Below are 27307 nucleotides of genomic sequence, written 5' to 3'. Positions count from 1 at the left end.
AAAAACAAAACCACACTTTTGTCAGAGTTTACTATACTTTTCTCAGAGTTTACTATAGGACAAAAGTGAGACTTAAGGGAAAAGGTTAGTTTTAATATTCGATTCAGGTATGACAGATGAGAGGACATTACTGTACTAAAATGTATTCAAGATGTTATATATTTTTATGTTATTTATTTTGATTCTGACCTATGAACCCAGAATGATAATTTATGGTTGTTGTTGTTTTAATCTGGTAGATTTGGCTGTCAAGGAGAAATAAACCCCTTTACTTATGTTCTCCTAAACTCTTAGATGACTACACTAATGCAAGTGTCCACAGAATGCTTAACAAAAATAAAAATAAAAATGTTACATGTAATTATATGCGGTTTATTAAATAAGATTTTTCCCGTGAATAGACTATAAGAAAATTAGTCCCAAGTTAGAATTACTACTACTGCATCTTAATGTTACTGTAATAGTTCCTTTCTTTTTAAATTTTCCTTTGGGTTCAATAGATAGTTTTGTTTCTGAAGAGTTACTTTTTGATAAATAAATATATATTTGTAATAATGTAAAATCAAAAATATGGCTAGAATCATTAAGGATCTAAGAAACAAAACGAAAAATTGTAAAGCTTTTGTGAGCCTCTTCCTCTTCACCCCCAACGGTGCTCCGCTGGTCTTCTCACACACCCAGGTCAGTCTGCCTGCCAGCATTTGAATCGGGGACTTGGCTTTCTCCCTACGAAGCCCCAGACATCCTCTTGGACCCTGGGAGAAAAGCAGACCTGAGCCTCTTCCTCTTCGCCTCCAACGCTGCTCCAGTCTTATTCCCCACACAGCCTTTACGCTCCCCCTCACACACCAGGTTCTGTGGGATCTTGGCCTCCGCAGAAGTGGGAGTGGCTTTGGTAGAGGTGGGCGTGGCTTAATTTTAGGCAGGCAAAAGCTCACAAGGCTGCAGGTAGCTTAGTATACAAAGAAATCTAGTGTAACACCAACATGAAGAAAAAACACAAATCCCACCAAGGGGGCGAAGGGACAATGAAAATAGTCCAGAAGCCTTAGTAGGTGCTACTCACCTAAGGGACCTCTCTGAGAAAGAATTCAGATATGAAGTCATGAATATGTTCAGTGAACTCAATGGAACATTCAGACAGTAAATTGAAAGAGGACATGAAAGAAACAATGGATCCCGCAATCGAGAAAATACAGGAAAAATGAGAGCAGAAATTGAAAAGCTACGCACAGAAATGTCACGAATAAAAGTTTCTGTAGATGAAATTTAAAAAACTCAGTCTGTGCCCTCAACAGTAGAATGGCCACAGCTGAACACAGAATCAGTGAGCTGGAAGATCAGCTGCATCAAACCAACAGGCAACAACAAACAATGGCAAGAGACCTCAAAATAGCTCTAGAGCGAATCAGAGTCCTAGGAGATGATTCCCAGAGGAACAACATTAAGAATCATAAGAATTGAAGAAGTACAGGGAAACAATCCCAATGAAAAAGCCATGGTCAAATAAATCATTGCTGAAAAATTCCCAGAGTTCGACAATGCAGCCATTCAGATTCAAGGAGCCCAAAGGGTGACAGCTAAAAGAGACCCTAACAAAAACACTCCAAGACATATCATAGGTAGAATGATCAATGCCTCCAATAGAGACACAATACTGCAAGCAGCAAGGTCAAAGAAGGAAATCACATACAAAGGAGCACCCCTTAGATTCACAACAGACCTATCAGAGGAAACCCTCCAAGCCTGAAGGAAATGGTGGGATATAGTGAAAAAACTCACTGAAATGAATGCTTCACCAAGAATACTCTATCTGGCTAAACTCTCTCTCAAACTTGAAGGAACAGTACATTATTTTCTAGATAAACAGCAGCTCAGGAACATCATAGACTCAAAACAAAAACCTAAAAATGGGACAAAGGCGCTACTATAAGACAAACCCAACGAGCACAACAGACCCTTACAGAAAGATGACAGAAAACCCCATGACAATAATATCTCTCACTGTCAGTGGTCTAAATTCACCAATTAAGAGACACAGAGTAGTAAAATGGATTCAGAGACAAAATCTAACATTCTGCTGCCTACAAGAAACTCATCTCAACAGTCAGCAAACACAGACTGAAAGGGAAAGGATGGAAAACAATTCTGCAAGCAAACAGCTCCCTCAAAAAAGCTGGGGTGGCATACTAGTATCCGACAACATATATTTCAGGTTGAAAAAGATTAGAAGGAACAGCGAAGGTTATTTTCTATTCATCAAGGAATACATACAACAGGAAGAAATCACACTCTTAAATGTATAGCCACCTAATGGGACTCATCCGGGAATGCAAGAATGGTTAAATATTAGGAAATCAAACAATATAATCCATCATATTAACAGAAGAATAGATAAATACCATATGATCATATCAATAGATGCAGAGAAAGCATTTGACAAGATCCAGCACCCATTTATGATAAAAACCGTTGCCAAAATGGTTTAGAGGGGACTTTCCTCAAAATAGTTAAAGCCATCTACCACAAGCCTGCAGCAAGCATCATCCTCAATTGGGAAAAACTGAGAGCCATTCCTCTAAGATCAGGGACGAGACAAGGATGCCCACTCTCTCAATACTATTCAATTTAGTACTGGAATTACTTGCAATAGTGATTAGGCAAGAAAAGATATTAGGGCATCGAGATAGGAAAGGAAGAAATCAAGCTCTCATATTTGCAGATGATATGATACTATACTTAGAGAACCCTAAAACCTCTACCAAGAAACTCCAGGAAACAATAGACTCGTATAGAAAATTTGCAGGCAATAAAATCAATACCCAAGTGTCTACGGCTTTCCTATGCGAAAATAGTGAGAGAGAAGAAAATGACATGAAAGAAACAATCCTGTTCACAATTGTGCCCCAGAAAATTAAGTACCTAGGAATAAGCTTAACTAAGGAAGTAAATGACCAAAAGAGAGAACCAAATAAAGGGTGTTCGAGGATCCTCCCAGGGTGGGAGATGCATGCTGAAAGTAGACTATAGAACAAACATGATTGACACTCAATGTCTCTCTTGCAAACCACATGACCTAAAAGGAGAAAGAGAGAACGAAAGGGAATGCCCTGCCACAGAGGCAGGGTGGAATGGGGGGCATGGGAGGTGGGAGGGATGCTGGAACCTGTGGTGGTAGAGGATGGGCGCTAGTGGAGGGATGGGTACTTGATCATTGTATAACTGAAACCCAAGCACAAATATTTGTAAGTATATAACTGTACCTCATGGTGTTTCACTAATGAAAAAAAAAACTACAAAACGCTACTTCAGGAAATAAAAGAGGACACAAGGAAATGGAAAGATATTCCCTGCTCATGGATTGGGAGAATTAACGTTGTCAAAATGACAATACTTCCCAAAGCATTGTACAAATTCAATGCAATCCCTATAAGAATACCCATGACGTTCGTCAAAGAAATGGAGCAAACATTCCTGAAATTTATATGGAACACTAAAGGTAAAGGTAAAGGTAAAGGCCCTCCCGTTGATCGTCGATTTGCTCGAGCGGGCCCAGTAACGTCTCCATTGATGACTTTGTTGTTACTGTGTTTGGAATATCGAATACTCTCGGTAGCTTGCCGGGCTCTCCGAGAGGGGCGGAGGAACTGAACTCGGGTCGGCCATGTTGGCCGCTTGTAAGGCAAACGCCCTACCCGCTGTGCTATCGCTCCAGGAGAGCGATATGGAACACTAAGCACCCACAAATAGCTAAAGCAATTCTTGGGAAAAAGAACATGGGAGGAATCGACCTTCATAACTTCAAACTGTACTACAAAGCAGTAATAATTAAAACAGCATGGTACTGAAACAAAGACAGAGATGCTCACCAATGGAACAGGGTTGAATATACTGACATCTTCCCCCAAATATAAGATCATCTAATCTTTGACAAGGGAGCTAGAAATGTGAAGTAGCGAAAAGAAAGCCTCTTTAAAAATTGTGCTAGCAAAACTGGACAAAAAGAAATGGCTCAGGTCTCTACCTAACACCATGTAAAAAGGTAAGATCAAAATAGAGAAAAGACTTCAACATCAGAATGGAATAAATTCATAAGTTACATTGAAGACCAGGTTGGCCAAACCCTCAACGACATTGAAGCTAATGCTATCTTCAAAGATTTCACACTACTGGCCAAGCAAGTGAAAACAGAGATAGACAAATGGGACTATCTTAAACTAAGAAGCTTCTGCACCTCCAAAGAAACAGTGACCAAAATACAAAGACAGTCTACAGAATTGAAAAGGATATTCACCAAATACATATCCAACAAGGGGTTGATATCAAGGATATACAAAGTACTGGTTGAGCTCCACAAGAAGAAAACATCCAACCCCATCAAAAAATGGGGAGATGAAATAAACAGAAATTTTCTCAAAGAAGAAATCCGAAGGGCTAAAAGGCACATGAGAAAATGCTCTACATCATTAATCATCAGGGAGTTTCAGATCAAACCAACAATGAGATATCATTTCACACCACAGAGTCTGGCCCACATCCACAAGAACAAAAGCCATCAGTGTTGGCGTGGATGTGGCGAGAAAGGGACTTTCCTTCACTGCTGGTGGAAATGCCGACTGGTTCAGCCCTTTTTGAAAACAGTATGGATGATCCTCAAAAAATTAGAAACTGAGCTCCCATTTGACCCAGCAATACCACTCCTGGGAATATATCCCAGAGAGGCAAAAAAGTATAGTCGAAGTGATATCTGCACTTGTTTGTTCATTGCAGTACTGTTTACAGTAGATAGAATCTGGAACAAACCTGAGTGCTCGAGAACAGATGACTGGTTAAAGAAAATTTGGTACATCTACACAATGGAGTACTTACTATGCAGCTGTTAGAAAAGATGAAGTCTTGAAATTTATATACAAGTGGTACTACATGGGAAGTATCATGCTAAGCGAAATGAGTCAGAAAGAGAGGGACAGACATAGAAAGATTGCATTCATCTGGGGAACATAAAGTAACAAAATAGGAGACTAACACCCAAGAGTAGCCGAGATAATTACCAGGAGGATTATTCCATGGCTTTGAGGCCAGCCTCACATGCTAGGGGAAAAGGCAGCTCAGATAAAGAAGGGAACACCAAATAAAGGGTGTTGGGAGGTTCCTCCCAGAATGGGAGATGCGTGATGAGAGTAGATTATAGACCGAACCTGATTGCCACTCAATGTCTCTTTTGCAAACCACAGCACCCAAAAGGAGAGAGAGAACTAAAGGGAATGCCCTGCCACAGAGGTATGGTGGTATGGGAGGGGTAGGGGCGTGGGAGCGATACTGGGATGAGTGGTGGTGGAAAATGGGCACTGGTAGAGGGATGGGTATTCTATCATTTTATAACTGACACCCAAGCAAAAATATTTGTAAGTCTACAACTGTACCTCATGATGTTTCACTAATAAAAATTAAAAAATAAAATTTGTAAAGCTTTTACTTTATTCTGAAAGGCTTTAAAATAAAATATTAAACATAATTTTGGTTAGACATCACAATAAATCATTTTGTTAATTAGCTTTACATTGACTGACTGATTAATAAAATAATTCAAATGCAGAATACCCAGTATGGTATTTCTAACTTCAAGACACTATTTCTAATGCCAGATATTTATCTTAGTGCACACGAGGAGCAATAAGAAGAGAGTAAAATCTTGGATGGCTAAATTTTTTACTGAAAACAAACAAATTTACTATTCTAGGCACTCCAATTATTTATTTTATTCAACTTATTACTGGAGCGATAGCACAGCGGGTAGGGCGTCTGCCTTGCACGCAGCCAACATGGCCGACCCGAGTTCGATTCCTCCGCCCCTCTCGGAGAGCCCGGCAAGCTACCGAGAGTATTTGATATGCCAGACACAGTAACAACAAAGTCTCCAATGGAGACGTTACTGGGCCCGCTCGAGCAAATCGATGATCAACGGGAGGGCCTTTACTTTTTTTTTACTTTTACAACTTATTACATTTTTTAGGCTAATCCTGATTGTACTCAGGACTGACTCCAAACTCTGCTCAGGGGTCATTCCAGGCAGTGCTAGAGTTCAAATCAATGTCAGCAATTGCAAAGAAGGAGCCTTAGTCCAATAATATCTCTCTGCCCTGACACTCCTAATTTTCTAATGCAAAGATTTGAGTCCTTTTCTGATGCAGTGAAATACCAAAGATTTATTATTTTTATAACAACTATCCTATTGCCTATGAGAAAGTGGTACTTTACATATTAGATATGGAATCATATCAAATATTAATATTAATCATGGCACACAGAAAACAAGAAAAAGTATCACTATTGTGATTAGCAGTCTACAAAACAGCATGAAATGTATGAAGGCACAGCAGATGAACTGTAAACATGTCAGGAAGATAAAAGAGAACTTGCATGAAAATATTTGTCCAAGTCCACTCAGGGGCTGCAACAGAACCCCATAGACAGATGACTTCTAAACAAGTGGTAATTGTTTCTTAGAGTTTTTGAAACTGAGAAGCCCATGATGTTTTGTTGGCAATTCAGTAGTCTGGTATGTACTTGCTTCCTGGTGCTTATTGGTTCTCACATCGAGTCAGAGAACAGGAAGTTCTCTAGAGTCTCTGTATAAAAACATGAATCCCATTCATGAGGGCTCTATCCTTGTGCCCTATCATCTCCCCCCTACCCCACCCAGACTCCCATCAAGACTCACCTTCTAATGTTAGCAAGAATACCAAGAAGGTGGTTTCTTGTTTCTGATACTAAAATTTTAAAAGTCAGTTTGTTTCTTCAAACCAAGTGAATATACATGTTACAACAGGAGAAACAAAGACCATCATTTTCATGATAGCACAGGAAAGACTTCTCCAAAGGCCTGCTTCCAATGGCCTATATAACTGACTGACTTGTCCATCAAAGTGCTGATGTAACTCTATTGTCTGGCACCTAGCCCTATGGCATGAGCTTTCAGCCTGACTTCCTGCATTCCTGAAGCAGGTAAGTGTTTAAGCTGCAAAAATGGTATAGGAGTTCCTGGTACTAACTCTGGACAAGTGACAAGGGATAAAAATATATTAACAATTTTTACATGAATAGCATATAAATTACTAACAATAGTAACAGTGCCATCACATTGGGAGTTAGGATTTAATTCTTTCTTTCTTTACTATATTCAGTCTTGCTTTTCAATAACAGTTGATAAACTTTCATATAATTTTGCATATTTGTGGGAATTATTAGATCTGTCACTTAGATTGTCAAGAACACGAGACAAAATAAATTCAATGAAGTTACTAGAAAGAATAAAAAGATGGGGTACAGGTAGAAGTTGGAAGAGGATCAAAAGGAAAACTAAAAGGGCAGAGTATAAACCTTAAGATGGTGGTGTACAAAAACATATTCTGTTATTCGAGGCAAATCTTTTCTTTGTCAATAAGTCTTTAAAATAATAGTAAACAGCATTTTCATTAAAGATTTCTGGGTTAATCCCCCCAAATGTATAGGAATATAAAAATTAAACATAACAAATAAGTTATATTTAGAAAGTTATTGAATTCTGATCTCAATCTGAATCCAATGCAATTATGTCTAACTTAGAAGACTGTGTTGCCAAGGAAGTCTAATTTCCATATATCTAAGTTTTTATCATTAGGTATTCAGTTCTAACCCATTTTCATCTTACAGCAGAAAAATGAAATTCCTCTCTTCCATTTTATACAAAAGTCAAGCAAAATGTATCAAGACCTTGACAATAAATCATATTCCATTAGATATATTGAGAAAAGTATAAGCAGAATTCCCCAGGAAGTGAATCCCAAAGGTATCTTCACTGACATGACTATATTGGCAAACAGAAGAGAAACAAACACAAACAAGAGGGACTATATCAAATGAAGAAGTTTCTATATCAAAAGGAAATCAAGCTAAATCGAAAGACACGCTAATAAGTGGAAGAAAATATTTGCACACGATACATCAGATTAGTATATACCAAGAGTTAGTATGCAAGATATACTAACACAAGTATCAACATCAATAAATACAACAAACATATTTTAAAAAGTGGGGCATAAAATGAGCAGACATTTTTTTAGAAGACAGATGGCTGGTAGGCATGTAATAAAATATTAATTGTCACTTACTGTCAGGGAAACCCAAATTAAAATGACAATGAGATATCACCTCACATCAGTAGAAAGGTCATATATGAGAAAGATAGCAAAGGTGGCCAAAACACGGGCTCTATATTACATAAACAAAATACCAAAGAAAGAGAAAAATGAAGAGTGAAAGCAAGAAGATGACTAATGATACAGAGGCCAGGTCAGAGGCCTTTGGCTCCTCATGGAAAGAGGTAAAAGTAAAGGTAAAGGTAAAGGCCCTCCCATTGTTCGTCTATTTGCTCGAGCGGGCCCAGTAACGTCTCCATTGGAGACTTTGTTGTTACTGTGTCTGGCATGGGGAGCTTGCCAGGCTCTGTCGTGCGGGCGAGATACTCTCGGTAGCTTGCCGGGCTCTCCGAGAGGGAGAGAGGAATCGAACTCGGGTCCGTCATGTTGGCCGCGTGCAAGGCAAACGCCCTACCGCTGTGCTATTGCTCCAGCCCGTGGAAAGAGAGAAATATATATATACCCCTAGATTCAACTCTAGATTCAACACTACCCTAAGCATGGTACCAATATCACAACATTTGAACTTTAAAATATAAACTTTAAAATCAAGGAATCAGGTTTGAGAGTGGCGGAAAATTTTGGATAATGGTGGAGGAATGGGAATATGGGTTATAGTTGTGGAAATATTGTATGCCTGACAAACCATTGTAAACAACCACACATATCCATGGTTTCTAGATAAATGTAAAAAGAAACTTAAAAAGGACTGACTTCAACAAGCTTTGGGTCAGTAATGTCAGCTGCAGAAAGTGGTCCTCGTGGATTGCATGTGTTATGAGGCCTTGTTTAAAAGTGATCAAGGTGGAAATACTAAAAGACCTTACTGAAGAAATGGCTTACATTAAACATATCAGGACTATAGCCATAAATTTTATATCACCCTGGAGAGAGATCTCTGCAATATCAGCACAAGGAATTTATAAACTTCACACTTCTATCCCATTCTTTTTAATTTTATATTGAATTTGTGTGGAGACATATTTTTGTCTTTTTGTTCTGAAAGGCTCCGGTGGAGATACAAAGCACAGTACACTATGACTAGGAATATTAGGATAATTGACTCTAAGAATATTTTCTACTATAAATTCTTAACTCTCATACATTAGAGAAGCAAAATTTAACTATGTGTAGTCATCGCTTAATGATAAATGAAACTTGGGAAAGCAGGGCTGGAGCGATAGCACAGCGGTAGGGCGTTTGCCTTGCATGCAGCCAACATGGCCGACCCGAGTTCGATTCCTCCGCCCCTCTCGGAGAGCCCGGCAAGCTACCGAGAGTATCTCACCCGCACGGCAGAAACTGGCAAGCTACCTGTGATGTATTCGATATGCCAAACACAGTAACAACAAAGTCTCCAGTGGAGACGTTACTGGGCCCGCTCGAGCAAATCGATGATCAATGGGAGGACAGTGATACAGTGATAAAATATTTATAATAATTAAATACATTTTATTTATTAAAACATCACTGACTCCAACTAATGCTGGCAACAGCCTTAAATTTATACGTAAAAAGATAAAACATCAGACTAATTCCTACTAAAATTTCTCACCATTTTCATGAATATGAATTTTAAAATATTGTTATCAGACTCTCAACAAGTCTAAATACATATAGAAATAAAAGGTAAAGGCCCTCCCGTTGATCGTCGATTTGCTCGAGCGGGCCCAGTAACGTCTCCATTGGAGACTTTGTTGTTACTGTTTTTGGCATATCGAATACTCTCGGTAGCTTGCTGGGCTCTCCGAGAGGGGACATATAGAAATAAAGATGTGTAAATATGAGAAAAGGAAAGAAAAACATTTTTCACATTACTGAATTTTCTACCCAAGTAATTAATGGCAAGTTCAACTGGGAAACTGCTAGAACTGGATTTCTTTTAATACAGAAAATGACAATCTTTTCACATAGATTAGCCACATAATAAAAGGGAAAACAATAGACAAATCACATATTTTATGGGTAATATAGCAAACAAAATAATACTCTGGGAAAAGGAGACATAAGAAAAGTTGCTGATAACTGTCAGAGTGAGCTAAATTTAAAGAAGTCTTTGTTGGTTTTAAAGTTAGGAAGGCTGTCAAATGTGGAATTTCCCATAAAACAGTGCAGAGGCCAGATTTAATGAGTTCACAAAAGCTAGGTGATAACTCTTCTTTGTTGGAAGGAAGTAAACTGTCTCCGTAAATAAGTAGAGGAAATCCTGCTGGAAGGTCACGTACACCTTGTAATTTGGGGGCACTAGTCCTGACAACAAGGGAGAGAATGGGGTCCTCTGTCCAGAATCACCCCTAGTATGTGCAGATTGATGCATTCAGAGACAGAGAAACCTTAAACCTTAGTGCAAAAGAGAAGAAGCCACATATAATCTGTGGAAATCTCCCCGCTTCCTTGCACATTTGACACTTTCTAAGACAGAGATTTTTCCCATCAATAGAACTCATAATAAATTAGGACATTAATTTGAAAACATAAAAATAATCACCTGATTAAAAAAACACATACACATGCCATTATATAAAAAGATGCTGATTAAAATTCATGATTAACTTCATATTGATTAAAAAATTAATACCAAAGTAATGAAATGTTTTATCAAAGATATTAAGTTTAAATATTAAGTATTCATTTTATAATTTTATAAGTGATTTAAATATCACAATGCTATAAAGAATACACAAACTAGTGGGATGAAACTGAAGCAACTAACTTGGAGGAGAGTTGAACAAATATTACAAAATTCTTCCAAATATTCTTACTCTGATCTTGGAATCTCACTTTATATCTATCACTGTATAACACATGTTAAAAGAATATTCAAGGGCTGGAGCAATAGCACAGCGGGTAGGGCATTTGCCTTGCACGCAGCAGACCCAGATTTGATTCCCAGCATCCCATATGGCCCCTGAGCACCGCCAGGAGTAATTCCTGAGTGCAGAGCCAGGAGTAACCCCTGTGCATTGCCAGGTGTGACCCAAAAAGAAAAAAAAAGAAAAAAGACCCAAAAAGAAAAAAAAATGAAAAAAGACCCAAAAAGAAAAAGAAAGAATATTCACTCACTGTAGTATGTTTTGCACAATAAAATTTGGAAACACTTTACATTTCCAACAGTAGACACTGGCCTGAGGACTGGTCTGCAAAATCAAACTTACCAAGGTGGGAGGACAGCCAGAGTGGATTTTAATGGGAGAATCTTAAGGCAATGATGGAGAGAAGCAGATTCTGAGAATGTGGTGCTGGGTGGGAATTTACATGCATGAGATTATAGCGCTGTCCTCCCATTGTTCATCCATTTGCTGAGCAGGCACCAGTAACGTCTTCATTGTGAGACTTGTTGTTATAGTTTTTGGCATATCGAATACATCATGGGGAGCTTCCCAGACTTTGCAATGCGGGCAGGATACACTCAGTCGTTTTCCAGGCTTTCTGAGAGGGGTGGAGAAATTGAACCTAGGTCAACCCAGGTTGGCCACATGCAAGGCAAACACTCTACCCACTGTGCTCTAGCTCCAGCCCACATGAGATTATATCATTATCAATACTGTAAATAACAGTGAAAAAAATAAATTAAAATATTTTTAAAGGTTGAAGAAACCCCATATAAATACCAAGTAACCTTTAAAAGATGTGACCTGACTATTTAATATTGAAAGAAAAACTAATAAATTCAAAATCCATCTTCAGCATTTTATACATATACACTAGTGTATGCATGTCCAACAATGTTAAAGATAGTTTTATATGTAGTACTGTCCTCCCGTTGTACATCGATTTGCTTGAGGGGGCCCAGTAATGTCTCCATTGTGAGACTTGTTACTGTATTTGGCATATTGAATAAATCACGGGTAGCTTGCCAGGCTTTGCCAGGCGGGCAAGATACTCTCGATAGCTTGCTGGGCTCTCTGAGAGCGGCAGATGAATCAAACCTGGCTCGGACAGGCCGGCTGCATGCAAGGCAAACGCCCTACCACCGTGTTATTGCTCTAGGCCAACATAGTTTTATATTAATAATGCATTTTTTTTATGTTTAAGAGCAATAGAAGTAAAAGTTTCAAGTTTGTATATTAGGGTAGAAAAGTCTCAGTAGCATTTAGGGAGAGATGAATATGGTAAAGGAAATCTATTATTTTTGCAAGGTCAAAATCACAACCTGTTGAAGAAAGTGTCAGTCAGCAGACCTCACCCAGGGAAGAATTTGTTTGTATTGGACTTCATTCACTCTATCAAGAGAACTATTCATTCTCTTCCAAAGTGGTCGTTTAAGTTGGACCTAAGGCTAGAAAAGGCAGTCTACTGGATAATGCCCTGCTTGCTCAAATGCTTAGTGACTTGAGTCTTGCTTTATATTGTGGTGTTTGAGCTGAAATTGAATCAACCCTGAACAATGCATCTAAACAAACAGAATGAGGAGGTGCCAGTCTAGATAGGGAAAGATTTCCTGAGTGATGGAGCTCTCATTGTCTGCCTAAATGGGAAGCTCAGATAGCTGAAGAGGGAGGACAGAGAAGTAAGAATATGAGTGTAAGGACACCTGCCGGGGTAGCCAGAGACAAAGGATGGAACAAGCTTTCTCCTGCTAAAGTGAGTGTAGTACTGATCGTGACTAGCCTCACCTCTCCTAACAGGAGCTTTATAGCTAGAGGCACTGGCACATTTGTTGACAGAACTCAAGGAGTGAAAAAGAAGAGTAAACCATGACAAAGGGAATCAAACTATCCCTGTTTTGGTGTGTTTTGCTTTGCTCCTCAACCCTCGGGAGTCATCAATGTGGTCATGCTTTTATTACAAGTTAAAATTTTAACTCAAATAATAATTATTTTTATCTTTTGCAGTGAGTGCCAGCCCAACTAGTTACTGCCCCTCCCCAACAGGTACCTGTGTGGTGCCCACTCCCCACCCAAACTTGGGACCCCGAAAGCCAGCTGCTGCCACCAGGACCCCAGCCTGGGGCACCTTCCTCCATTTCTGCAGCAAGCACCAGCCCAACTAGTAGCCACCCCTCCCCAACAGGTTTGTGGACTGGGCTGGCACTCACTGCAGAAGTGGAGGCAGATGATGCCCCAGTCCTGGCTTTCAGGGTCCCAAGTTTGGGTGGGGAGGGGGCGCCAGGTGGGCACCTGTTGGGGAGCGGTGGTGACTAGTTGGGCTGGCATTCGCTGTGGACGTGGAGGCAGGTGCCCCAGCACTGCTTTGCCTTTGGCCAGACACAAAAAACTTGGGGCAAAGTTTACCAAGAAAGTTAGGTATGTGGGAGACACACCGACAAACCACCTCTGGCTCAGCTATATAATTGTAGGCATGGCCTCTCTGGTTCTTGATTGAACTGCTTAATGGCCATGATCTTAGAGACTCAAAAACAAATCTCTAAACCCAGCAGCTTTTGGCAGAACTGCGTCCGGTTCCTGCAGTAGGTTACCGGCACTGGGCCACCCCAAGTGGGAATAGGTTTTGTGCTATGGCCTGTTCCCGCTGGCTGCCCAGTGGCCACTATCCTCCAGAGGCCACTGGACAGTCAGATTTGGGCCCACAGTGATGAGACACGCAGGGCCTTACGGGATGTGGGTGAAGTCAACTCTTTTCTCCCCATCCAATGAGACCCTGAGTCACCACCCACGAATGACCTCTCTGGCTCCTGATCAAGCTGCTTAACGGCCATGATCCCAGAGACTCAGAAACAAATCTCGAAACCCAGTGGCTTATAGCAGAAATGCATCTGGACCCTGCAGAGGCTTTCAGTCACTGGGCCACCCCAGGGGGTAAAGGGAGTTGTACCTCTGCCTGCTCCCCCTTGGCGACTCGGTGGCCACCTTCCTCCTAAGGTCATTGGAAGTAAGGTTTGGGCCTGCAGTGACAAGACACGTGGGGCCTCATGGGATGGGGGTGGACCCGGGCCTTTCCTCCCTGTACCAACAAGACCCTGAGTCGCCGCCCACGAATGGCCTCTCTGGCTCCTGTTCAAGCTGCTTAAAGGCTATGATCCCAGAGACTCAGAAACAAATCTCAAAACCCAGCAGCTTTTGTCAGAAATGCGTCAGGACCCTGTAATAGGTTACTGTTGCCGGGCCACCTCAGGAGGGAAAGGGTGCTGTCCCTCCACCTGCTCCTCCTTGGTGGTTTGGTGGCAGCTATCCTCCAGAGGCCACTGGACAGTCAGGTTTGGGTCCTCAGTGATGTACACATGGGGCCTCATGGGATGGGGTGGAGCCGGCCCTTTCCTCCCCGTCCCAAGGAGACCCCAAGTAGCCGCCCATGAACAATCTCTCTGGCTCCTAATCAAGCTGCTAAACGGCCATGATACCAGAGACTCAGTAACAAATCTCAGATCCCAGAAGTTTTAGGCAGAAATCCCTCCAGATTTAATTGTTAAAATTTCACAATTTTAAAATTGCACAGCTACAACTGCAGCCACACGACATGTTATTCATAACCACCAATAGAAAAAAAATTGTCTACTGTTGCCTTTTTGGCAGATCTGAGTGTTGGGTTAAAATCCCAAATAATAATGGTAGATCAGGTGTCAAAATATTGAATGTCATCAAAGTAGAGAGAGAGAGTATTGTGGAGGTCATCTGCCCCACAGGTAGGGGGAGGGTGTGGGGTGGAGGTATAATGTGGTTTATGGTGATGGAGAATGGGCACTGGTGAAGGTCCGGGTGTTTTATTGTATGACAAAGACTTAAACCTGAAAGCTTTGTAACTGCTCTCACAGTGATTCAATAAATAAAATTATAAAAAAATAAAAGTTCAGGTAGCTTTACACCCCCCCCAAAAAAAAAGGAAAGAAAGAAATCAAAGATACCTGTAAACAAATGAGAATGAAGACACAAGCTACCAGAAACTGTGGGACACAGCTAAGGCCGTGTTAAGGGGAAAATTTATAGCTCTGCAAACATTTCTCAGGAAAGAAGAAAGGGCCCACATAAACAATTTGACGTTCAAGCTCAGGATCTTAGAAAAGGACCAACAAAGGAGCCCAAACCAGCCAAAAGGAAAGAGATCATAAAACTTAGAGCAGAAATTAACGACATGGAAACCCAAAAAACAATTCGAGAGATCAATGAAACCAAGAGCTGGTTCTTAGAGAAAATAAACAAGATAGATTAACCACTAGAAAGAGAGAGAGTGAGAACCCTAATAAACTGAATCAGAAATGAGAAGGGGGATATCACAACAGAAACTTTAGAAATTTGAAAGATTATCAGAGACTACTATAAGAGAACCTAGAAGAAATGGATGAATTCCTGGATTTCTATAATCTCCCAAGGCTGAATCAAGAAGATCTAGTGTATCTGAACTCACTGCTGGTGGAAATGCTGACTGGTTCAGCCCTTTTGGAAAACAGTATGGACAATTCTCAAAAAATTAGAAATTGAGCTTCCATTTGACCCAGCAATACCATTCCTGGGAATATATCCTGGAGAGGCAAAAAAGTACAGTTGAAATGACATTCTGCACTTCTATGTTAATTGCTGCACTGATCACAATAATCAAAATTTGGATAAAACCCTTGTGCCTGAGAACAGATGACTGGTTAAAGAAACTTTGGTACATTTACACAATGGAGTACTTTGCAACTGTTAGGAAAGATGAAGTCATGAAATTTACATACAAGTGGTTCTACATGGAAAGTACCATGCTAAGTGAAATGAGCCAGACAAAGGACAGATATAGAAAGATTGCACTCATCTGGGGAATATAAAGTAACAGAATGGGAGTCGAACACACAAGAATAGTTGAGATAAGTACCAGGAGGTCGGCAAATAATACTCATTTCCAGGAAAAAAAAAACCCTGCCTTTTCTTTCACCAGGTTTAAATGACATTAATTGTACCCCATTTCAGTCCTTTTCAAATATTTGCTTCATTGCTGGAGCGATAGCACAGCGGTAGGGCGTTTGCCTTGCACACAGCCAACATGGCCGACCCGAGTTCGATTCCTCCACCCCTCTCGGAGAGCCCGGCAAGCTACCGAGAGTATCTCGCCCGCACGGCAGAGCCTGGCAAGCTCCCCGTGACGTATTCGATATGCCAAACACAGTAACAACAAAGTCTCCAATGGAGACGTTACTGGGCCCTCTCGAGCAAATCGATCATTATAAATATCTTTGAAAAAAGTGAACAGTTGTGCTGTAAAACTAACACACAGCTTAGTTCTACAAAAGAATGCTGGGACTTTTCTTCCATTCCTTGTGGAAGAATTCACTTAACATTTTTGTTATAGTTTAGGTAACATTAAATGTAAATAGTGTTTAAATTTATGGCATTGATCTACAAAGTAACTGTCTCCAACCACCACCAAGTCCCCATAGCCCTCCACGGGGTCCTTCTCTCATCTCTGATCCAGTCATTCACTCCCCACCAGCCTCTACCCAAGTGCTTGGAAATCAGTTTGTAACACTAACCTTAGTGAAAAAGGAATGAAACACAAAATTCTGAGTACCTATCACTTCTGTATTTTATGTGATGGTATGTATGACACCAAAACTGAGTAAACTAAAATATTAGTTATTACATACAATTTCTGTAGATTATAAGTTCAGGAATAGAATTTAGGAGAGTTTTTGACTTTCAGAGAGCTCTGGAGATTGTAATTCAACTTCAGCTGAGGATTTAGCTATCTGAATGCTTACTTGAAACTGGTAGATCACTTTCCAAGATAACTTCCTGTCACGACTGGCAATCTGGAAAGGAAAATTACTGGGAAGGAAAGTTACATGGTCTTATCCATTTTGATTTTTCCATCGTACTTTTTGAATGTCTTCCTTTTCTTTGTTTGTTTTCGAAGAGGGGAATACCTGCAATTCTCAGAGGTTACTCCTGGTTATATGCTCAGGAATCATTTCTGGCTGTGCCCATTTTGACTATAGTGGATGCTGGAGATTGAACCTGGCTGGCCACGTACAAAGCAAGCATCCCACCCGCTGTACTTTCACTCCAGTCCGTTAAATATCTTCTTGACATAGTGGTAATTATAGAAGGAAGAGATAAAATGACAATGATCTTCTGTAAAGACTTATATACCACCATATTCTCTTGTGTTATACAAAACTACCTCTGTTCAGTGTAGGAGGAAATTTCGCAAGAACATGAATTCTATGAGGTTTAAGTACTTGAAACCATTTGGAGACTGATTCTAAAATATGAAAGATATTTTGTATTATTTCCTTTTTAATTTTTTTTCTTTATTTTTTCATGTGTTGGGGTTGGGGGAGTTCTCAAGCAATATTTAGTAGGGAAAAACCCAAGCAGATCTCAAGAACCAAGAACCTAATAATATTCAATCAACCAGGTCAAGTGGTTCAATGTTAGGTCCAGTGATGCAGCACTGTATGACTGGGGCCAGCAGTGCTGAGTGCCTCTAAGGCCAAACACAAATCAGAGATTCCTAGGGGATAAATGCAGTGCCAGGCATCAAATTGGATCCTCAGTAATTCATTGTGCCAATTATCCCCTTAGCTATTTCTTTGTATTGTAACAAATCTCAGGCTGGAGCTATAGCACAGCGGGTAGTGCATTTGCTTTGCACGTGGCTGACCCGGGTTCGAATCCTCATCCCTCTCAGAGAGCCTGGCAAGCTACCGAGAGTATCCTGCCCGCTAGGCAGAGCCTGGCAAGCTCCCTGTGGCATTGATATGCCAGAAACAGTAACAACAAGTCTCACAATGGAGATGTTACTGGTGCTTGATGGAGCAAATTGATGAACAATGGGAGGACATCGCTACAGTGCTACAGTGTAACAAATCTTATGTTTGTGGGGGTGGGGGTGGGGGTGGGGTGCGGTGGGGATGGGGGAAGCCCAGAAACTGCTCACTGACAGAGTCAGGATTTAAAATTCTGGTTCATCTCCATTAGGGTCCAGACACAGCCTTGGCACACTGAACTTCAGAGTAGGTGACTGTGTTTTCATTGGTACTTTGGAGAAAGGAAATGTGAGCAGCAGGAGTCCAAGTGTATCTAGTCCCTCGGAGGTTAATTAAGTTCTACTGGTGGCCATATGGATTTAGGCAAATGATCAGAGAAACTGATTCTGGAACTAGCTGCATGTCAGAGGCAGTGGAAAGGGCAAAAGGGTGTAGAATAGACAATGGTAAGTGTTGGGATGAAAGGTCACAGCTTCCATTCTGGTCTATTGATGTTGGGGGCAATTGGAGAGACAGGATCTGGATCTGCAGTTAATGGAATATATGGGAGTACGAACAGTGACAAGGAAGAAAGCTTAAATTACATTGTACTGAAGATGAGAGTGGGGCTTAGGGTACTGAAGTGGCCTGAATTAAGTGCAGTTCCCAGGCCATTGCGGGTGTGATGGCTGACAATGATTGTGCCTTAACAGATACAAAGTGTGCCATGGAATAACCTTGAAACAGATCCATTATGTCTCTTCTAAGTCTCAGCTCTTCTGAAGTAAGGCTTGTTCTGGAAAGAACTCAACTTCTCTCTTCTGATGTTTCTCATTTGGAGAGCCAAGTGAATTTTAATTGTGATTTGTTTGATGATTATCTACTTGGGAAAACAGAAGAAGCCCCTGAAGTTTCCCAGGGAACATCCCTGCTGAGAACTGTTGCACTGGTGGGGAGACTGATATTTTACAGGTAATGGTGCAGTTGAGACCCTATTACTTGCTTTTAGCTTTAAGAAAAATATTGTTTAAATGGGAGCAGATGGAGAGAGCGAGTGGCAAACACAGCTCTTCTTCCACATTAACCAAGGCTAAAAGGCTGGAAATCCCTTTTCAAGATCTGCCAATGGCACAACTGTGTTTTAATGTACTGCAAGTCCTTACGGGCACATGCTTGATTTCATTTTTTTTTCCTCTGAATTTCTGATGTAAAGGAACCCACTGCAACTTTTAACTTGGCCAGTGTCTGAAACCCAGGCTGCTGGATTCTGAAGTATGCCTTCTGTGGAATGTGTTCTTTTCATCTTTGTTCTCTAAATCTACTTTTTATTTGCCTGCATAAAGGAAAAAGTCCCTTTAATGTTATGTGGATAAAAGCCACAAGAAAGAGATAAAGCTCTGAGCATGTACTGGGCCCTTAGGGGTAGACAGAGCACGGAGTTTTGGATGGCTCTTTTCACCAAAGAAAGACTCTTGGCTAGTTTAGACAATTACAGACAAGACAACTGTGGTTTAATTTGCATTAATTGAGTACTATCCCATTGTGTAGAAGAAGATTTCAGCAATGATAGATTAAGAGTGATGTGCATCTATAACCCACAGTCAAATAGATGATTATTACAGTGATGGGAAAACAAATAGCTTAAATGGTGTTTTAGTTACTCATTTTTTGGCTGTTGATATCCACCAGAATCATCAAGTATGGCTTAAAGAAGATTATTTCTCTGTTTTAATGCTTTATTCAAATTCTTTATCAAAGGCCAAGAACATAGTTCCTTTGGAATGATACTATCAGCTACGCATGAATTCTTTAGTATTGCCTCAATGGTTATTTCAAGAGATTATGTGTAATCCCACTGTGTTTCCCTTGTCCTTCTATTGGTCTTCCTAAAGACCTTAAAGACAATCAGAATAATTCATCTTTCTTCTTGTTAATTTTAGGATGTTTTTACATTATAAATTAAAACATAACAAATGTTATGTACAACATATGTACATACATATAAACACAAACAAACAACACATATATGTATATATTTCAAAATAAGCATGATGAGTATTGATAATGATAGGAAAAAACCCTTTCCTTTACATTATTTAAATTTGAAAGTTTACTTGAGTAGAATGGATTTATTTTCCACTGGGAAAAATTCAATAAGTCTTTATATTTTTTGTATAAATCTTAATTTTTTTTCACAAAGTCTTTAGCATGTATCCACAGCATACATTGGTAGGCAGATAGAAACTTGTAAAACTGGCAATGTAAGGAAACCCAAAGGGAAGTTTCTATAAATAATTATAAGAGAATTTTCTTTTTTCTAAATTGAATCAACATAAGCTACACTTACAAATAAGATACTAACCTAAATCAAAATGGAAAACACAATACCATTTTTTACTTTTCATTCAAATTGGAAGAAGCTATTTTGGCATTTGTATAAACCCAGAAAGAGCTGGTACTTTTGAGCTGAGCTTTAAAATTATTGGGTATGCGCCACCGAGTCAAAAAATTCAGTGAGCCAAGAGTTTGGACTGAAATGTAGGGCATCAACATGTTTATTTGAAAATGTCCATAGTAAACTCAGAGCTGTTTTGCAAAAGCACCTTTTCCTTGCCTCCTCTAAAACCTTATTCATATGCTCAAGTAAACAAGCCAAGCCAAAGAATTTCTACCACAAAACAAAAGTCAAGGGAAAGGCCTTGTAGAGACTGAAGCATTCCCACATTTCCATATTTCCAGATTTGGGGTTCTCTGTTCAAAGCATGAACTACCTCTAATGTTCTGCTCCTGTCCATAAGCCCTTTTAACTAGTGAGATTTGTTGCTGGATGATTCTAAATGACCATCGCCTGCTAACAAAGCCATCCTATTTAGACATGGGCAGATGAGTTAGAAAATGGGTGGTTCAGGCACATTTCATGAGGTCTAATAAATCTTCAGTAAATTAAAGCGCATCCCCCACTTTTCCCCTTATGCACTCTTTGTCTTGCTAATACACATTATGCTTTGGCTGGCTTCACACTTTCAGGCTTCTCTGAGGTGAGGCCTGTACAAAGCTGCAGATGTGGAAACGGAGAAGACCTTTGCCCCAAATGTTACCCATTAACATCAGCGTGGTCCAGAGAATTTTATTGTAGTTCTCTAGTCTCAAAAGAGTTTTCAGCTCACTTATTGGAAGCTTAAAGAAAAAGGAAGAGAGAAGGGAAAGAAATGGAGATCTCTCTCTTTAAGATAATATTTTCTGTTAATTTGTTTAAAATACCTAAAGAAAGACAACAGGACATCATCTTATAATTTATTAAAGTAATGTAATTAAAGTATTTGAAAATTAAAGAAGAGAGTGATAAAAATGTCATTACATTTTATCCATGTTGTGATGATTTATGTTAAATTTCTCATATTTCTTTTAAGAAAGGACTGTATTTTTACTGGCTGGCAGGTTATTTCATGCCAGAAAAATTAATGAAAAAGTGAAAAATATACCCAAAAAACTAATTTTCTTGATGCACAGTGTTCTCTTACTGCAATATGAAAAATGAATATTTACCCTATGGAAAATGGGTGTGATATAAAAAGAAGTATTTAGATGAAAAAAGTGATCATTAATTTGCAACAATTAAGTGGAATATAATATGAAACATCAAGTAATCATACTATATTCTATCACTTAAATATAATTTTATAAGATTAATAATAACCAGCATTACAGAAGAAATATAAATGTTCTTATTAATATGTTCTTAATATTCATGGGAAAAATACTTTTGTACAGAAATGTACAACATATCAAATGAAAAAAATATGTTTCCTTTAACTTAGACACTCCACTGTCAGCGTTTCTCTTATTGATGAATCTTGTATACTTCTATGAATATATGTGTCATAATATTATTGCAAATAAAAATTTCTGTAACAAGGAGGAAAGGAGAAGCGAAATCTACATGTATATAATTATGGGTAATAAAATATAGGCTTTATGAAACAAAATTTTATACCTGTGTTCAGAATATATTTTATCTGTGGGGTAACAAGTCGAGCAGTCCAGGTTATAGGGATAAAGGTTGTTGTTCTCAGAGATTTACTCATAGAATAAATACCTCCTTTTATTAGGAACTTGGGCAAAGTCTGCAAGCTTCAAACAGCAATATATTACTCACATAATTATAAAATTTAAACTTTGCATGTAAGTTGGGCTGGAGCGATAGCACAGTGGGTAGAGAGTTTGCCTTGCATGCAGCCAACATGGCTGACCCGAGTTCGATTCCTCTGCTCCTCTCAAAGAGCCCAGCAAGCTACTGAGAGTATCTCACCCGCACAGCAAAGCCTGGCAAGCTATCTGTGATGTATTCAATATGCCAAACACAGTAAAAAGTCTCACAATGTTACTGGGCCCGCTCAAGCAAATAAATGAACAATGGGAAGACAGTGACAGTGACAGTATATAAGTTGATAAACACAGTGTACTTTCACAGTGTTTGATAAATGTGACCAGTTACAATTTTGTATTTGGCTATTAGAAGAATTTCTTGGAAGGGATGAGTCAAGAGTTAGAAACAGGAGACTGCACCTGAAAAACAAACGGCTAGGAATAAATATCTGCCAAAGGAAAATTTTCTTTCTTCCTTCTTTTTCTTTCTTTCTTCCTTTCATTTTTTTTTTTGCTTTTTTTTTGGTCCAACCTGTGAATATTCAAGAATTACTCCTGGATCTGCACTCGGGAATTACTTCTGGTCATGCTCAGACCATATATGTCGATGGTGATCAAACCAGAGTTTGCCCAAATGCCCTCCCCACTGTACTATCATTCTGGCCCTCAAACATGTAAATTTCTTAAAGTCCTTTAAGTAGTCTGAGATGAAGTACTCTTTGCTTTTAATATCCTATATTTCTGTGGTGTATGCAGCACACTTTAAGCCATTCTAAATAGAATAATTCATCTCAGAAAAGTTGCCTATATCCTGAGAAGATCCATAACTACCAAAGTTCTCTTCCCAGCAATTCTTGCCTTCAGTAACATCTATTACTTTGACTTGTCAACATGGAGAGACACTGGTAATAACCAGCCAGAATGGAAATTTATTCATAAAACTGAACACCTACTGGTGCCAATCATAAACTTACTTAGGAGAAAGAGTGGACCATCTACTAGAAACAGGGTCCTATTCACTTGGAATGTAATTTTTTGTCAAAACATTTTAATTTGGGAGTGCACATATCACTACATGCTACAGTTCTACGTTTGCCTTTTCACCTACGAATTTAGGGCTCAGGTTTTACCTACAAACACTGAAGGTACCTACGGCTCAGAACCCAGTCAACAAATAAAATGATATGTCAATATCTATTTGAAATGTTGACAAGTGTTTAACCCTACATATCTCTAAGTGCTTTGCTGGATGGGATCACATACCCGCCCACCTTCTTTCCCAGCAGGCCTTGGCTCTTTTCTTTCACTCTTAAACTCCACAGCTTCATTGCCTCTCACGTTATTCCACAGTGCCCTCTGCAACATTATGCCAAGCAAACAAACTTCTATCTTCTTTATCTTTCCATAGACAATGGAAAGACATTCAATCTTCTCTACAGCTCAGAGTGCATAACCATCAAACAAAATATTCTTAAAAATTTCATGCATTCAATTTAGCACTTATTCTTGCACTGAACGCAACAACAACAAAAACTTCCCAGACTTTGGAGAGCCTAAACAAACCTGTCAGGGTAGCAGTGATATTCTGAAACCCTCAGGAAAAGAAATTCACAGGTCTCACAACTAGTAAATGCAAAAGTAAGAGATTGAACAAATATCTGATGAATCTTGATAAATTTCTTGGTGTATTGTATTTTTTTCAGTTACTGTGTTCACAATGTTTCATTGCTCACACCTGACTTCCATCAACAACAGACATGCTTTTTTATCACCAAAATTATAACCTCTCTTACATCTATACTCATTTTTCTCCCCTCTTTTCTAACCTGCAACCAACAGTCTCTTACTCTTTCTTCTCAATTACCTCATTTCTTTTTCACTCTCATGCTTTTTCATCTTCTCACTTCACTATTCTATTTTTGTTGCTCTCTCCCATCATTGCATTCAACAACCATGCTGCAGTTTCTTCTCTCTGAATGAATTATCACTGGGTGGCTACTCTGAGCTTTTCTTAATCCTTGGAGATGCAAACCTTCATTTTTCTCCACTCATCCCTGTAACTGCTCAAACTAAAATTACCCTTAACAGTCATAAATGGCCAAAAGGGGTGATTCTTGATCTTTGGGTTCTCCATTGAGTCCTCTATCTTTCTATAACATTCTATTGGCATGACTGTGTTGGCATACAATCTTTTAATTATTATCTACTTCTTTGATGTCTACTTCTTGATTTATTTTTCCCTCATTTGTATTCTATTAAATCCCTAAAATCTGTTTTTTGCTGTCTCTCTTACTCTCTCTCCATATATATATAGATAAAATATGATTATCTATCTATCTAAAACTCTGTAGATAAGTTTGCTAGTCTTTTACATTTAAATAATCTCTATTTTAAAATGTTATTGCTTAATAAGAGTAACAATACAAATAATAAGATTTATGGACTCTAAATATTATTCTTCATTACTGCATTATATATATTTTTAATTTTTAATTTTATTGAATCACTGTGAGATAGTTGCAAGCTTTCATGTTTGGGTTACAATCACACAATGATCAAACACCCATCCCTCCACCAGTGCACATTCCCCACCACTGGTATATCCTGGTATACCCCCTCTTTCCTACCCTTCCCCTGCCTCCATGACAGACCATTTTACCTGTTGGAGTACAAGGAGCTTAGGTTTATCAGGTTGCACCCATCACAGTGTTCCCTAGTCATTCCCATTACTTTGTTTATCTGTAACTATTTCTTTGTGCTCTCTTCCCCGACCAATTTGCAAGGACTCATCCTTCTAGGACACTGAACTTGTACTGTAAATTAATATTGCCTTTCTCCTCTTTTCATCTTGTACTTACCACAGCACACACTAAGTAGCTTCCCAATTAATTCTTAGACCCTCTTCACTCTATCTTCTTTCCATTTTTTTGGTTTTTAGGTTATACCTGGCTTGTGCTCAGGGCTTAATCCTGGTTTTGTGTTCAGGGCACCATGTGTGATGTTGAAGCTCCAACCTACATGCAAGACAAATACTTTTTCTCTGACTCCGCCATTTTCTAACAATAAAATGCTCTTGGATCAGAAAAATAGAACAGAGGGTAAGATGCCTTAGTTTGCATTTGGCTAATCCTGATTTGATCACAGATAATGCATATGATTCCCTAACCAATGCCAGGAGTAATCCTTAAGGAATGAGTGCTACCTCTGAGAGTGGCCCTTAAAGCAAATACACATCTTAAAATAATATGTACAAGTTATATCATTCCCTTGCCTAAACTTTACCAATACGTTTGCAATGACTCAATATATTACAAAATTATTGTCATGACCAATTATGCTCTCTAGGATTTGCTTTTGTTTTACCTCTCCAATTTTATCTATCAAACTTTCTAATAATATTCTTCCCAGATAGCTTGTCTTCTTATTCCTCATGTGATTTTTCTATCTTCTGAGTCTTTGTATTTCTTTCTGGAAAATTTACTATTTCTCCAGCACCCATCTTTACCTCCCACTTCTTATCATACCCCGGAATAATCTTCATATCACAAATCATCACTTTTCAATCATATATTTATTTATATAGATGTTTTATATTTGTCTTCATAATTTTAAGGAATGAAAATATTTAATAACTGTGGTATCCATAACTTAAAATGAAAAAAAGTTGGTAAAGGTAAAGGTAAAGGCCCTCCCGTTGTTCGTTGATTTGCTCGAGCGGGCCCAGTAACGTCTCCATTGGAGACTTTGTTGTTACTGTGTTTGGCATATTGAATACATCACAGGGAGCTTGCCAGGCTCTGCTGTGCGGGCGAGATACTCTCGGTAGCTTGCCGGGCTCTCCGAGAGGGGCAGAGGAATCGAACTCGGGTCAGCCATGTTGGCTGCGTGCAAGGCAAACGCCCTACCGCTGTGCTATCACTCCAGCCCTAAAAAAAAAAAAAAAAAAAAAAAAAAAGTTGATGCTTGAAAAAATATTTGTTGAATTAAAAATGTAAATAGGTATGATGGTATACCCAGCAAAAGTATCAATTTCTAGGCAAAGGTCTAAATTAATGGCTTTCAAGCTGTGGTTTATATTGAGGCTGCTAATACCTGTTCTTGAAGGACAGTAGTTTTTTCTGTAATATTGGAATGGTTTCCAACATAAGATAATTAGATCCCAAAATATATTTTAAGATCACAGTGCCTTTAACAATTGTTACTCAATAATTAGTGTTTATACATACTACTCTCTACTACTCTCCAAAAACTACTTATACGCTATCCAGAAATGTAATAAACATTGTTTTCTATAATAGTATCTATACCAAAATTCTAGAAAGCAAAGCAAAATTAAAGTCCTTCTCTTGGTCAAATAAAATTCTATTACATCTGATTTCTTTGTTTTGAATAAACACACACAATTCCCTTGTCCCTTCTTTTTAATTAAATCTTAAAACTAATCTAGGAGACCTAAACAAAACTTAAACCCTGATTATGTAGATAATACTTTCTAGAAATATAACCTATTTCTGAAAATAGAAAATATTAAAAAATATAAAAGAGATTTTCTCCATAGAAACTCCCATGCATTATATTTTATATATAGCATTTTGTTGAGTAGTTAAAAGAAAGAGGTTAGAAGCCCACATATGCTTCTAAAAGATAAACTTAAGGTAATGTGATTGAGTGTGAAATTTCCTTCACGACCTATTATTTTTTCAGACTTCAGCTTTCAAATTTATGGGAAGAAATTACTGATTCCTAATGGCTTTAGAAAATGTTGGTTGAAACTTGACCCCTTTGGTACACAACTTGCCACAGTTAACTACTAATTTAAGTTTCAGCAAAGGGAGATAAATTCAGAACTCAGTGACAAAAATTTCCCCTGAGGTCTTTTTCATCTTTGTTGATAATGTTAATGGCTAAAAAGAGGTGCAGAATCCTTAACCCAGTGTTGTCACTTTTATGGCAAAAGGCATACAAAACACCCTGGAGTTTTAAAGCCTTGCCACTTTGGTTTGCTCTTATTTCCAGTCTCTTAGTTGACTTTGTTCCTCCACTTTATATATGTTTTCCTTTTTATTGAGTCTTTGGTTTCCAATGTCTCCTTTGCCCAAGGAAAGTCACTACTCTACTTATTCTTTTTCATGTAGATCAATGTTATAACACCTAAAGGAAACAGTCAGCATCTGGCACCTACATTTTAGTAATGAGATATTGAGAGGTGGATTTTGAAGGTAAATGTCTTAGATTTCTATTCTAATTTCAAAGGTTACATAATTTTATAAAGGCAGGGAAGAAAATGGGCAAAATGTCAAGTGATACTGAATTCACTATGGTACGCCTGAACTTCTTCCCATGAAAAAGATGGAAATAACTA

Source organism: Sorex fumeus, unplaced genomic scaffold (genome assembly GCF_029834395.1).
Source record: "Sorex fumeus unplaced genomic scaffold, SorFum_2.1 ptg000036l, whole genome shotgun sequence".
NCBI lineage: Eukaryota > Metazoa > Chordata > Mammalia > Eulipotyphla > Soricidae > Sorex > Sorex fumeus.
The sequence above is the reverse complement of the archived record's forward strand: the minus strand, read 5'-3'. Positions refer to the sequence as shown.